Source organism: Notolepis coatsorum (genome assembly GCF_963971535.1).
Source record: "Notolepis coatsorum genome assembly, chromosome: 1".
Classification (NCBI taxonomy): Eukaryota; Metazoa; Chordata; class Actinopteri; order Aulopiformes; family Paralepididae; genus Notolepis; species Notolepis coatsorum.
In genome coordinates this window covers 163621130-163634836 of record NC_140165.1, presented here as the reverse complement: position 1 = coordinate 163634836, position 13707 = coordinate 163621130, and positions in this window count along the sequence as shown.

Genomic DNA, 13707 nt, shown 5'->3' with positions numbered 1-13707 from the left:
GAAATTAACAACACTAGTGTTGAAACATCCCCCAGTCAAATGGCCAATTTGATAAAATCCATTGGGTCAGAAATAGGGGAAGCCATTAGAATGACGTTAATGCAGAACACAATCACGGGGACTTCACCTGTATTAGCTTCTCAAAATCCCCAACAGACGTTCCAACCTGACCAATGTGGGAATACTGTGATTGATGCATCCAAAATGAATCTTGTGTTACGTTCAGATGCAAATGCCCCACCCTATTTTAGAGGGGACAGCACAGATAAGTGCTCTGTTTTTGAGTGGGAGGAACTCATGAGGACGTATATCAGAAAGAAAAATAACTGTACTGGAGCTGAACAAGTTGAGGAGGTTATGAACAAGCTAATGGGGAGGGCCCGGGACGTTACCAAAGTATGGCTGCGTAGCAACTCAACTGTCAGTGAGGTGGGTGTTATTTTTAGCATTTTGAGACAACATTTGGGTGATATTATTCATTCAGAACTTCCAATAGCTGACTTTTATGCAGTCAAAGCATATGCAAGCGAGAATCCTCTTGACTATTGGATTAGGCTTAACAAAGCAGCAGAAGCCACCGAGCAGTGTCTTCTTAGTAAGGGGGAATCTCAGACTAGCCTGAGCCAGCATCTAGTTCTCATGTTCATCCGTAACTGCCCCGATAAGGAGTTGTCCTTAGTGTTCAAAAGTAAGCCATCTCGTGAGTGGACAGCAGGTGAGGTGCAGGGACATTTGGATGAATATTTGAGAGAACATAGAGCGAGTCGAGGTCGGTTGACACAACAAGTGGTCGCCATTGAGTCATCACAGGAGAGGGTGGTTGTTAATCACGAAAGCGCGTCACCTATGGCTGTCAGTAGTCCAGAGCTAGAGCAGCTGTTGCCTGTATCTGAGAATAACACAATGGATAGAGTTCTGAGAGTGTTAGAAATGGCGTTAGGCAACAACACTCAGTCTGTACAAAATGGTCCTTATGTACAAAATGGTCCTTATGTACAAAATGGCCCCCATAGACAGTTCCCCAAACCTTCTCAAGAATGTCAGGTTTGTGGCAGTTTGGAGCACAATACTAGGACGCATTGTAGGACGCACAGGCTGTGTTTCAAGTGTCTGGGTCCAGGGCATATTGGTATCCATTGTAGGCAGACCACTCCTAGACAGCCCCCTGGTCAGAGACAGGCTGGTCCTCCTCAGGAAAACTAGCCGGCCCTCGTTCAAAGGAGGACAATGTGGGCCCCTATGGTTTTTCCTCCAATTGCAATGATGATATTCAGTCTGTATACACGTCCGTTTGTGAAGCAGCACCCAAAGACAAGACAGTAATTATGCAGAATGTGACCAGAACATCCCAAAGTGACAGTTTATTTTTCACCACCGTATTAACAGGAGACAAGGTTGAGTTACAGGGGATGTTAGATAGCGGATCCATGGCTACTTCTCTGCGCGCTGATGTGGTTCCTCGGCTGAGGGAGGCAGGAGTAGTGACGGGTGATTTGATATCGACTACCAATGTTGTTCTTGTGGGGTGTGGTGGGAAACAAACTAGCCCGGTGGGAACGTGTGAGCTGAAACTTAAGCTTTACGGTTTTGAATACATAGTACCAGTCTTGATAGTGGAGGGTCAGGTTGATGAGCTCATTATAGGCACCAATGTGATGAAGCCCTTAATCAGACAGTTCAAATCCACGGGGGCCTACTGGCGCATATTGGGAAAAGCTGAGTCACCATGTCAGGACGAAAACAGTCAGTTTATCAGGTTCATGGCCAATCTTGAGAGATGGAGGGGGGAGGAAATTCCTGACAAAGTGGGAACAGTCAAGTTGAAACAGGCCGTAACACTTGAACCGATGAGTGAGCATGTAGTGTGGGGTCGTCTCCCACCCAGGACAAAACTTTCTATGGGAAGTACCGTTATTGTTGAGCCCAGCGCCTCTCGTTGTGTGCACCGTAACATACTAGTTGGCAGGGTAGTTACACCTCTCTGGGGGGATGGGTGGCTTCCTGTCAAGATTATAAATCCGACTACCAAAGCTATCACCTTGAGACGGAATGCAAAAGTGGCTGACGTATATCCATGCATTGCATTAGAAGATTTTGACAGTGATACGGACACGTCAGTCCACCAGAATGCCGGTAGAGTGAGTAGTGGCAGCTCTCACGGCAGTCTGACAGCTAGGAGTTGTGCTAGCAACAATGTAGCTAGGGGGAATGATAGACTGGCAGTTGATGACTGTCAGGTCTCACCAGTCTGGAAAGATAGACTGACTGATCTAATTGAGAACTATGAGGATGTGTTTTCTAGACACCGGTTGGATTGTGGTGAGGCTAGTGGCTTCTGTCACCGTATCCGACTGACTGACGATCGGCCCTTTCGGTTACCTTACCGGAGGCTCTCCCCCGCCCATTACCAAAAGTTGAGAGAGACTCTGAATGAGATGGAGGACAGGGAGATAATTAGGAAGTCGAGTAGTGAGTATGCATCCCCCCTTGTTCTTTGTTGGAAAAAGAATGGGGACTTGAGACTGTGCACAGATTTCAGGTGGTTAAACGCTCGCACGGTAAAAGATGCACATCCATTACCTCATCAAGCAGATGTACTTGCAGCGTTGGGAGGCAATGCCTTTTTCAGTTCTATGGATTTGACATCCGGGTATTACAATGTCCCCCTGCATGAGGATGATAAGAAATACACTGCGTTCTCCTCTCCGCTCGGTTTACATGAATATAACCGTATGCCCCAGGGGCTTTGTAATAGTCCAGCTACGTTCATGAGAATTATGCTCACAATCTTTGGTGATCAGAACTCACTGAGTCTTCTCTGTTATTTAGATGACCTTCTGGTCTTTGGCAAGTCTGAAGAAGAGAGCTTGCAGAGGCTGGAGATGGTATTTCAGCGTTTACGAGAACACAATCTGAAGTTGTCTCCGTCTAAGTGTCAGTTTCTGAGAAAGTCACTGAAGTTCTTGGGACACATTGTTTCTCGGGAAGGGATAGCCACAGACCCTGATAAGGTGCAGGCTATAGTGGGTGTGACGGAGAGCGATATTATGGAGTCGGATGGGGTCACCCCGTCTGCCAATAAGATCCAGTCATTTTTAGGAATGGTGGTGTATTATCAACATTACATTGAGAACTGCTCTGTAGTTGCAAGACCACTGTTTCAGTTGACCACGGGTGTGAAAAAGCCACGGAGAGGCAAAGTAAAAGGGAAGAGAGCTGCCCCCCTTCGTAGGCTTAGTGCAGCAGACTGGACTGTGGAGTGTAGGGAGGCCTTTGAGGCGTTAAAGGCTGCATTGGTGGGACAAGCTCTGTTGGCTCACCCTGACTTTTCTCAGCCATTTTTATTGTCTGTAGATGCATCCACTAGTGGACTGGGAGCTGTGCTTTCACAAGTGCAGGAAGGGTGTAGCACAGCCAGGCCCATAGCTTTTGCTAGTAAATCTTTGAATCATGCTCAGTCTAAATATCCCGCTCATAGGCTTGAGTTTCTCGCCATGAAATGGGCTATACACGACAAGTTTAGCCATTGGCTGCGAGGACATAAATTTACAGTGTGGACAGATAATAATCCACTTAAGTACATCCTCACAAAGCCAAAACTTGATGCATGCGAGCAGAGATGGGTGGCTAAGCTGGCACCTTTTGATTTTGACATTCAGTACATTCCTGGGCCTAAAAATACAGTAGCTGATGCACTGAGCAGGGAGCCTTTTACTAAGCCTAGGGTGATGCACAGGCTGACAAGGACCTCGTATGATGTCTTGTTGAGGGAGGCTAAGGGTTTGGAGGTGGATGACGTGCAGAACATGTTCCGTCTTACCTGTGAGGAACCAGAGGTGAGGAGGAAGGGCCTAGGGTTGTCCATTCAGAGTTCCCTTAAGGCCAGTGGTGAGGTGGGTAGTGACAGCGGGAGCATATCCCGTGAAGAGGTATCTGCTGTACTCCACACACATCGCTGTTGGGAGGATGGCGCAGCTATGAGAGCAGTCTCTCATGTGCAGCAGTTAGAAAGGCTGGTGTCCATGGGACAGAGCCCATTGCCGGTCATCACTCATGAGGAATTGTACGACAAGCAGTGCCAGGACCCTGTTACTGGTAGAGTCAAATTCTTTGTAGATAGAGGCCGCCGCCCATCTCGAAGAGAGAGAGTTCATGAGTCAAAAGAAACAAACCGCACACTGAGGCAGTGGGGAAAACTCACCACCAAATTAGGAGTGTTGTACCGTGTTTCCAAACACGCTGTGAGTAAGAAGAAGGTCTTTCAATATGTTGTACCGAGCGCTCTGAGAGGACAGGTGCTGAAAGGGGTACATGATGAGGCTGGTCACCAGGGCCAGCAGCGCACATTGTGGCTCACTAGACAACGTTTCTATTGGGACTCCATGGAAAAGGATGTCAAAGAATATGTGAGTCATTGTAAGAGATGTGTACTGAGCAAAGCACCTGAGCCGGAGGCTAGGGCTCCGCTGGTATCTATAGTCACCACTGCACCACTGGAGTTGGTGTGTATTGACTTTTGGTCGGCTGAGGATGCCAATAATAAGTCCATTGATGTGCTTGTTATAACTGACCATTTTACCAAACTAGCGTGTGCTTATCCGTGTCCCAATCAGTCAATTACAAGACAGTGGCTAGGGTGCTCTGGAATAATTTTTTTTCTGTTTATGGTTTTGCAGCCTGCATTCATAGCGACAGAGGGGCTAATTTTGAGAGTGCACTCATAGCAGAGATGCTTCAGATGGCAGGGGTTGAAAAATCCCATACCACGCCATACCATCCTATGGGAAATGGACAAGCAGAACGTCTAAATCGCACTTTAGGTAGTATGATCCGTGCTTTGCCACCTCGTTCCAAGGTGAAATGGCCTCAGATGTTGAACACTTTGACGTTTGCTTATAATTGCACAGTGCATGAGACCACGGGGCTCCCACCCTTCTTTTTGATGTTTGGTCGCACTCCAAGATTACCTGTCGATGTTATGTTTCAGAGTGTCCTTTTGGATGGAGATACGGTGGATGTGGATAAGTATGTCCAGTCACTGGGAAAGGATCTGAGGGAAGCAATGGCACTTGCTCAAAAGCATGCTGAGAAGCAACAGACCAGGCAAGCTGAGGTGTATAACAGACAGCTGAAGGGACATTCGGTGGAGAAGGGGGATCGGGTCTTACTGGCAAATAAGGGGGAGCGAGGCAAGAAAAAGCTAGCTGACCGTTGGGAGAGTGCTGTCTATACTGTTGTGTGTAAAAACAGTGTGCTGAACATATACAGTATCCGTCATCCTGTCACAGGGAGGATTAAGACTGTTCATAGGAATTTGATTATGCCCGTCAATTTCCTGCCTTTGCCGTCATGGGATGAGCCAGAGATTGAGGTGTCTATTCCTGGCACTGTTCCTAGTGAGGAAATGACAGATGATTCTGTTCAGGATGAGCTGAGAACTGCCCGGTGGGTTGCTCATCTTCCTGAGTCCAGTGTGGAGGGGGTAGTAGATACCAGGATAGGGATGGGTGTATCAGAGCCAGCAGAGGAGCAGGTGGGAAGTATGGGTAGTGATCATCATCATAGAATTACACTTGAGACACATAATGGTGAGGAGCAGGAGTGTAAACTGAAAAAACCACGCCATTTTTGGATGGAGGGACCAGATGCAGATGTTGAATCAGAGGAGTCATACTCTGTAATTGTTTATCAGGACAGTGATCAGTCGTCAGACACGACGACTGTGGAATCCGGCACTGAGGACATGATGGCTTCGGGGAAGGCCCCCTGTAGTTCATCCTTACTTGTTCCAGTGTGGGAACCTGAGTCGGTCACGTCAGGCACTGAGGACATGATGGCTCCGGGGAAGGCTCCCTGTAGTTCATCCTTACTTGTTCCAGTGTGTGAACCTAGGTCGGCCGTTGTCACTGTCAAACCGAGTGTAGTTGAGGTACCTCAAGGGGTTTACACTAGGCTGGGGAGGCTCATCAGGCCAGTTAACAGGCTCATTCAGACGATGGCTGTACAAAGAGTCAGGACGCTGATGTCATCTTAAAGGATGTCTCGATTTTTTTTTTAGTGATTATTTTTATTTATAATTTTTTTTTCTTCTTTTCTTTCATTGATTTTGCTGTTTGATTTTCTTTGAGTCATACTGGTAGTTACGGTTGTCTATTGCATTAGACATGATTTGGTAATTTTGGTGTATTCCATGGTATAAATATGTACATGGCATGTTTTTTGTCTATGGTTGGATGAGGGATTAGCTACCCTTTATTTTTCCTGATCCTTCATCGGATAGCTTTTGAGCTGGTCGACCTATTTTCTAGGTTTGGAATTAAGGGAATACACCGAGTTACATGTGACGCGTTGATTCATTGTAATTTTTTTTTTATTTTCTATTTCTTTGGTTTATACTTACGCTGTTGAGTTGATTGAAGGGAACACTGTCCATGATCTGGCATAAAACAGTAGGGGAGAATGTAGCAGAGTGAAGTTGTTATGCTAGAATCATGGACAGAAACTGTTATCTTTTATCTTAAATAAGTAGGCCAAGACGGAAACACTCTTACTTTGAAGGAACAAAGTGGACCAAGCTCACTCTAGTGTTGTGGAGGGGTGCCTTGGTTACTAGTTTATATTAATTTCCTCACATTGAGTTATTGATTCTCCAAACGAAATCCCTTTTGGGTCTTTTATAATGGGTTTAGAGAGGATAGGATATCTTTCCATTGAATATTTGTTGTATTGTAAATACTTTCAACCAATGTACAAAATGGTTTAGCCGGTTTGTCGGCAAGGTAGACGCCGGCGGAAGTGGTCGCTCTCTTTGAGTTTGCTGAGAACGAGAGCAGAGGTACGCGCTTTCGGTTACCTAATATTGGATTTAATTGCTATGTATAACTTGTAAAATTGATTTATATTTTGGTTTTGGTACTGAAATACCCTGTTGTGTAATGACATTAATTCGCCCTGTGTAAAACAGCCATAGTACCGTTGTGGGCTAACTCGTATTCTGTTTGGCGATCACAGGTGGACTACGTGATGATGGTCGCTTACGCCATGTTTTTGTGTACGTGCTGTTTTGGTTTGCTAACAGGTATGAACCGTTGTTTTTGTATTTCGGTTTAATTAATGCTTACACACTGTCTTTAATTTCATATTATTTCATATGTTTTTGCTGAAGTTGACTTGTACTGAGCTACATGTATTTAATAGTAGCTAACAATTGTTGTAACTGTGGATGGCGCGCTGTTTTGAATGTGCGCGCGCGCGCTCTTTGAGTTTGCTGAGAACGAGAGCAGAGGTGGACTACGTGATGATGGTCGCTTACGCCATGTTTTTGTGTACGTGCTGTTTTGGTTTGCTAACAGGGAATCACCAATAAAACACCATCAACTGAGTACCGTTGTCTGAGTCTACGTCCACCTCACACCAGACACAACGCAGATTGGATCACGCTACACGAGTAGCCAATCTTGGTATTGATCGTCACGTGACACTTTTAGGGGCAAACATACCTTTTCCCATAGACATACATGGGTAAAGAAACGGATGAGGAAATCACTCAGGCATCGCACAAAGTCTAAAACTACTCTTAACCCTTCTGTCTGAAAACTAAAGCGTTACACTCAATTGTCCTCTTCAAAAACGCAATACAAATATTATACTATGTTGAAGGTGATAGTGGTGTATTTTTTAGACCCTCTTGCTTTGCTGCTGGGAGGGGGGCTCCTTCATCTCCTCTCACTACCGCAGGTGAGACACCACTAGGTTGCTCGTGGTAAACAGGGCTTCTACCACTAGTGGGACGGAACCATGGACTAAACTCCTCTGATGCTGCTGCCACTTTCACTTTTGAGGTTAGCTCACAGGAAATTCAATTGAATAGCCTATATTAATATTAATTATATTAATAATGATTTGAAGATGTTTACACTTTTTTTTACAACCCTACTGTTCTAAAGGTTTGATGATGATGACATGTGCTCGAAGAGAGATATAGATAGAGTGGGTGTGTTTGTACATGCAAGTTATACTCACATCAGCTTAAGGGAGATGCCATCCATGTCAATTCAGCATAGGATGATTCAATGGCCTTGTGGTCAGCAGGGTCCCCCCTCTGGCTGCTGGCCTCTGGTAGAGGTGTAGATCACCAGTGGCATCCCTCTGAGAACACAATTAGACTTTAGACAGTGGCTTGCGAGCACGATGAGCCTCATTTCTAATTTTGAGATTGCTCTATCAATCTGATCTCATTACAAAATACTTGCCTCCTAGATCACTAAATGCGGGGCTCCAATCGATCCCTAGGGTAAAATGCATGCATGGGCTGAGCTCCCAAAGCGCCATGTGACTTGCAATACCAAGCTTGGCCTCTAAGCCCTTGTTGCTTTAACACTGGACCATCTGTCACAAAAATGACAGGGTATCTGGGATCTGAACCTCTGCATGCGTTACGTTCCCCCAGTGAAACTCCTCGCTGTCAGGTGAAAAGAAACGGCTGGCGACTCCACATGTACTGTACCCTCCCCAGGCCGACAGTTGGGCAACGCGTGCAACGACCAGGAAGGGAATTGGCATAGCAACTAAATTGCGATGGGTGAGAAATACAGGAAGCCCAAAAATAAATGGGATTAAAAAAGAAATTACCATTGTATATAATTAGAAATAATCTTCTCTAAAGTGTTATTCAGTGGACTTCTCCTTTAAGGCGAGACACTACAGGTGAATAGGGTAAAAATTACTTATATTAAGACAAGACTTTTTTGTATTACAAGTTTTCTTAAATTGTATGTTTAAATATGCAAATTAGGCATGATCTACTTAAATATGCACTAATTTGCATATAATTCCAGGACAGAAATCTGAACATTGGATAAAGCCATTTTCAAAATTATAGTTTAATTTTGTTGACATATTAGAGCCAAAGGTTATTACAGAGGGGATTTAGGATATCTCTTTTTATCACTCCATCAATCAGAAAAAAATCCATTCAGTAAATTTTTATGGTAAAATTCCATATTTTGCCATGTTTTAGCATTACATGTGATATAAATCAGGATATGAATGCGATATCAACAAACCCTTCTGTAAATACCTTCAGAACAACGATATGAATAGAACTGGAAGGTTTGGTGTATGTGAGTGCTACTGAAGTGGATATTACTGGCTCAGAGTATGAGGAAAAACTCATTAAAACTCATTTTTGGGAAAACGCCTTCAAAGTTCTGTATTGTAAAATGCCATACTTTTTTTTTAAACAGATATTTACGAACAATACCTAATCAAACCATTAGTAATAGACAACCTAAACACATGCCTGATAACTGAATAATAATAATAATAATGATGTTATTGAACTGAACAGAACTACACACAGGCTACAAACAGTGTAGTACAGTGTAGTACCCCCTAATAGGCAAAATGTATTTGAATAGATATCACTATGAAACGTTCCCTGTTTGTTATGTACATATAAACTAAGAACAAATATATTGCAAGTTTTCTGAATTTTATGTTTATATATGCAAATGAGGCACTTCTCCATTAAATATGTGCACATTTATGGATGCAATAAGGCAAAATTAAGTAAAATAAACAACTAAATGTGTGTTATTGACGTTTTATTGTCACTAGTTTCATAGAAGACATGTTTAGGAAGCAAAATATAACAAAATCTCAAAAAAAAAAAAAAAAGGATATTTGCCTATTCACCTGGGGTGTCTCGCCTTAAAAAGGAACACACCAACTTTGTGGGAAATTTGCTTATTTGCCATCTACCCTGGAGTTAGACAAGCAGATTGATCAGTTAGCCTCATAGCATAATTGCCTAAGTAATTTTTTGGCCAAATTGATATTTCTGCCTAACTCTACTCTCCTAACTGCTGCACCACCCTGGCTTAGTGGCTGTGTCCTCAGCCAATCAGGATCTTGTTAAAACATGGGTTGTTTAAGGAATTCCAGGCCTTGACTTTTTTATTTTATTTTTTTATCAAGCATTTTAAGCACTTCAAGGACCTTGTGCGAACCCTGGATATATACTCTGAACTATTTTTTGCCGAACCGCTGCTGCCTGACCGCAGTGATTTCATCACCTTAAAAGCCCAGTTTAAAAAAAAAACGCATATTTCGTGACTGTTGGGAGCTAGGCTACACTGACACACCTACTTCCAGTGAATTACCCTAAGCTAGGCTAACGGCGCGGTTGTTTGTGGTAGATTGTGGACATAGATCATCATAACGGGAGTTCAAATCAAACCAATGTGTAATAGTCTTATAGAAACAGTCAAAGTGGAACAATTGGGTAATCAAATATAGTTCATAGAGTGTGTGTGTTTACCGAGACCTTGTGCTAGGTCATTTGCATATAGTGGCAGTTGAAGTAACAATATAGAGGGGTTCGGTGGCTAATCAGGAAGGTAACCTACTTCCCCTTAGGGGGTTGTAAGAACAAAGGACAGGAAGCCATAGGTTAACACATGTGTCTCCTAGTAGGAGACACATATGGGGCCACCTGGTCTGCTAAAAACTAAGTACATCTTCAAAGGTCTGGTTTGGATTAGTTTGATATGAAATATAATTAGGCCTGTTTACATTGGGATAATAATTCTGAAGTCATATTAAACTGTGTAAAATCATATGATTAATGAAACAGTATAAAAGCATATTATTAAATGAACACTAGAGTATAAACTTAAGTCCCCTACAGAATAAGATTAGTTTTCACTTAAAGTGAAAATAGGCTTAATGATAAGAAATGTGTTTAAATATGATATCTCTGGGTTCATGTAATTAATGGTAATTCAACTATAGATATTAGGAAATGAATAAATGCAATGTAATAAGTAGGTTGTTAGATGGTGGTGGCTCCTTGACTTAAACAAATGAAAGTATATGGTTGTCTGAGTAAGGACAGCTCCGGTTTGCATTCAAACGTAGAGAGGCTGTGATTGGACAACCACAGCTGATGATGTCATCACACAGGGAAGCTAGGCCTTGGTTATAAGATCTGGGTGTGGGGACGAGAGAGAGACTCTGAACCCAACTGACCAGGAGGAACCACACCTACCATCTACACAGAGGAGCGGCAGCAGGACAACAAAGAACAAAGGAACTTTTTGGAGGGAAAAACAGAATCCTCTTTGTTATCAGCAGAGAACAAAGACACATCAACAACTATCATTCTTTAATCTACTTTGATTAGTCTAATATTGAGGGCAAGCGGCATAGGGCTTTCGGTACCTCAATATTATAGCATTCTTTACTTTTAATTGAAACAGATCATTTTTTGTATAACTTTGTGGGTTTAATAAACCACTCCGTTTGAAATAACCCTCTTGCTTCCTGATTTTACCTGCTTGCACTGCTGAGAAGTTCATAAGTATTTCCCAGAGCCTTAGAGTTATTGAAACACAACGCAGAGCAGATCAGCGCCAGGTTCTGGTACAGAGCAGAACCGTTTTAGCTTGGGAATATACAACATTTTGGTGTCGTGGCCCTAGAATTATTACGACCGTTCAAACGAGATTTTTATTTTTATTTTTTTACTTCTTCATTTTTGTCACTCAACAAGACGACATCGCCGACCGGAGCTGATGCACAGGTGAGTGATTATGGAGATTGCGGGCGTTCAATTCGAGCCTAGAGGGGGGTTGCTAAGATATTGCCTCATATAGGAGTATATGAAGTAAAGATGAGGCCTCATGTTACTGTAATATGAAGACGTATAGTGGTGGCACAACTATCTGATTATGGGGTGGTCAAAGCGTCGGATGGCGACAGATGAAAGGCTTTGCTGATCATAAGGCTTGGTAATCTGGTTGGCGTTCGACAGGAGCGCGTCCTGAGTTATGGGAACCCTGGAACATTTTCTCAGGAGACGGGCGCTGTGATGTTGGTGATTTTTGCGGGTCTGAATAGTGGGAGAGCAAATCAGGTATAGTAAAGACGTGGGGATCAGCATGAATCAGGGAACTTGTTGTGCGGTTACAGGAATATCACGGAATGGTTCATATAAGCGGGGCTGGTGTGTTTAGGAGGCTACAATAATAATAGTTTTCTGGCTGGGCATGATAGACAGGACATGGTATCTGCGGAGACTATCGGCCGAATTAAATGAAGAAATATGTTCGTTTTTAGGACGTATTTGAGCGGATCGAGGCGATCCTTTTTAATATATTGAACATGCCGGCGTGTTAATTGATTACGTGCGCTGTGATGGGGGCGAACGATGCGCTTGGAAACATTTCGGTTGAGAGACTGATTAAGTACTTAGTGGGGATTCGATTACAGAGTAAACTTAAACATTCAGTATAGTAATGTGTACGATTACACTTGGTCTCGGTTTTAATAGTCGCGCAGACGTTATTGAATAGAGTGAAACGGAATGTGAGAACTGCCGCGCGACGTTCGAGGGACAATAGTATGTATGTCTGAATGGATGTTTGTATTTTTATTTTGTGGTTAGGAGTGGCAGTATGATTGAATGTTTGGAGAATGGCTATGGTTAGGTGTGATTGATGGTACGTATGAGGTTATTGTTGTGTTATTATGTAATTTAAGTCACCGGTTAGCCGTGGGGATATGTAATGGTAACGCCGGTTTTTCGAAGGCCGGTGGAACGCAGCGGCGGTTGGCTACTGTATTAGCCGGGGGGAGACCGGAGGATGCTGGTGACAAATAGGCGTAGGTTCAAATGTATAAGGTCGATCGATAGTGTCTTGGGATTACGGGGATGTGTTAGGCACTTTCAAATTTTCATATTCGACGCGGATAAAGTAGTTGTTTAATGTTTTAGGGGAACGGGATAGTATGTAGCTAGGACCCGGAAGTCGTTCTGAGCACACCGGTAGTGATGGCGGTGGGGTCAGGCTAGTGTTTTGTGGGGGCCTATAGGTTGTTATGTTTTTATATTTTTGTTTAAATCACTACACTGGCGTTTTGAGGGGATTAGGGTTCTGTTGTGGGGTATGTGGTGTTGTGGTAACATTGCGAGGTGTCGGCCCGCGCGGCGAAACGGGACGATGGGTCGTTGGGGAACGTTTTTATGGTATCATGGGAGAAGCTAAGCTAATGCTACCTAGCCGCGCTAACGGCTAAGGCGGTCGCCGGTTGTGACGTCATAAGGGTGCGCGGTCTGGCGGCCTGCGCGCGCTGGGTTGAAGCTAACGAAGCTAATATGCTAAGCTAACTGTGCTGATGTCATAGCATGACGAGGCTCTCGGGATGTCTCGCGATGGCGCGGCCATCTTGGTAGGGGCGCCGAGCGTCCTTCTTGGTAGGGGCGCCGGGGCGTCCATTGTTGTGGGGAAGGTGGAGTTTATTTAGGAATACGGTAGGGGGCAGCAGAGGACAAGGTGAGTTGGGTTCTGCACACAGAACGTTTTCGTTTGGGGGTTAGTGTACTAGTAAGGGTAGATTAGATTGTTGTGCTTTAATCTGGTGGTGGATTGTGGGGCCTTGGCCCCCCTCCCCCTCGTCCATTCCCTCTACCCCCCACCTCTCTCTCTCTCTCTCTCTCTTGCTCCCTCTCCCTCCTTCCCTCTCTCACCCCCCCTCTCTCTCTCTCTCTCTCTCTCCTCACTCCCTCTCTCTCTTTCCTGCTTTCTCTCTCCCTTTCCTCCCTCCCTCTATCTCTCGCCCCCCCCCATCTCTCTCTCTCTTGCTTCCTCTCCCTCCTTCCCTCTCTCACCCCCCCTCTCTCTCTCTCTCTCCCTCTCCCTCTCA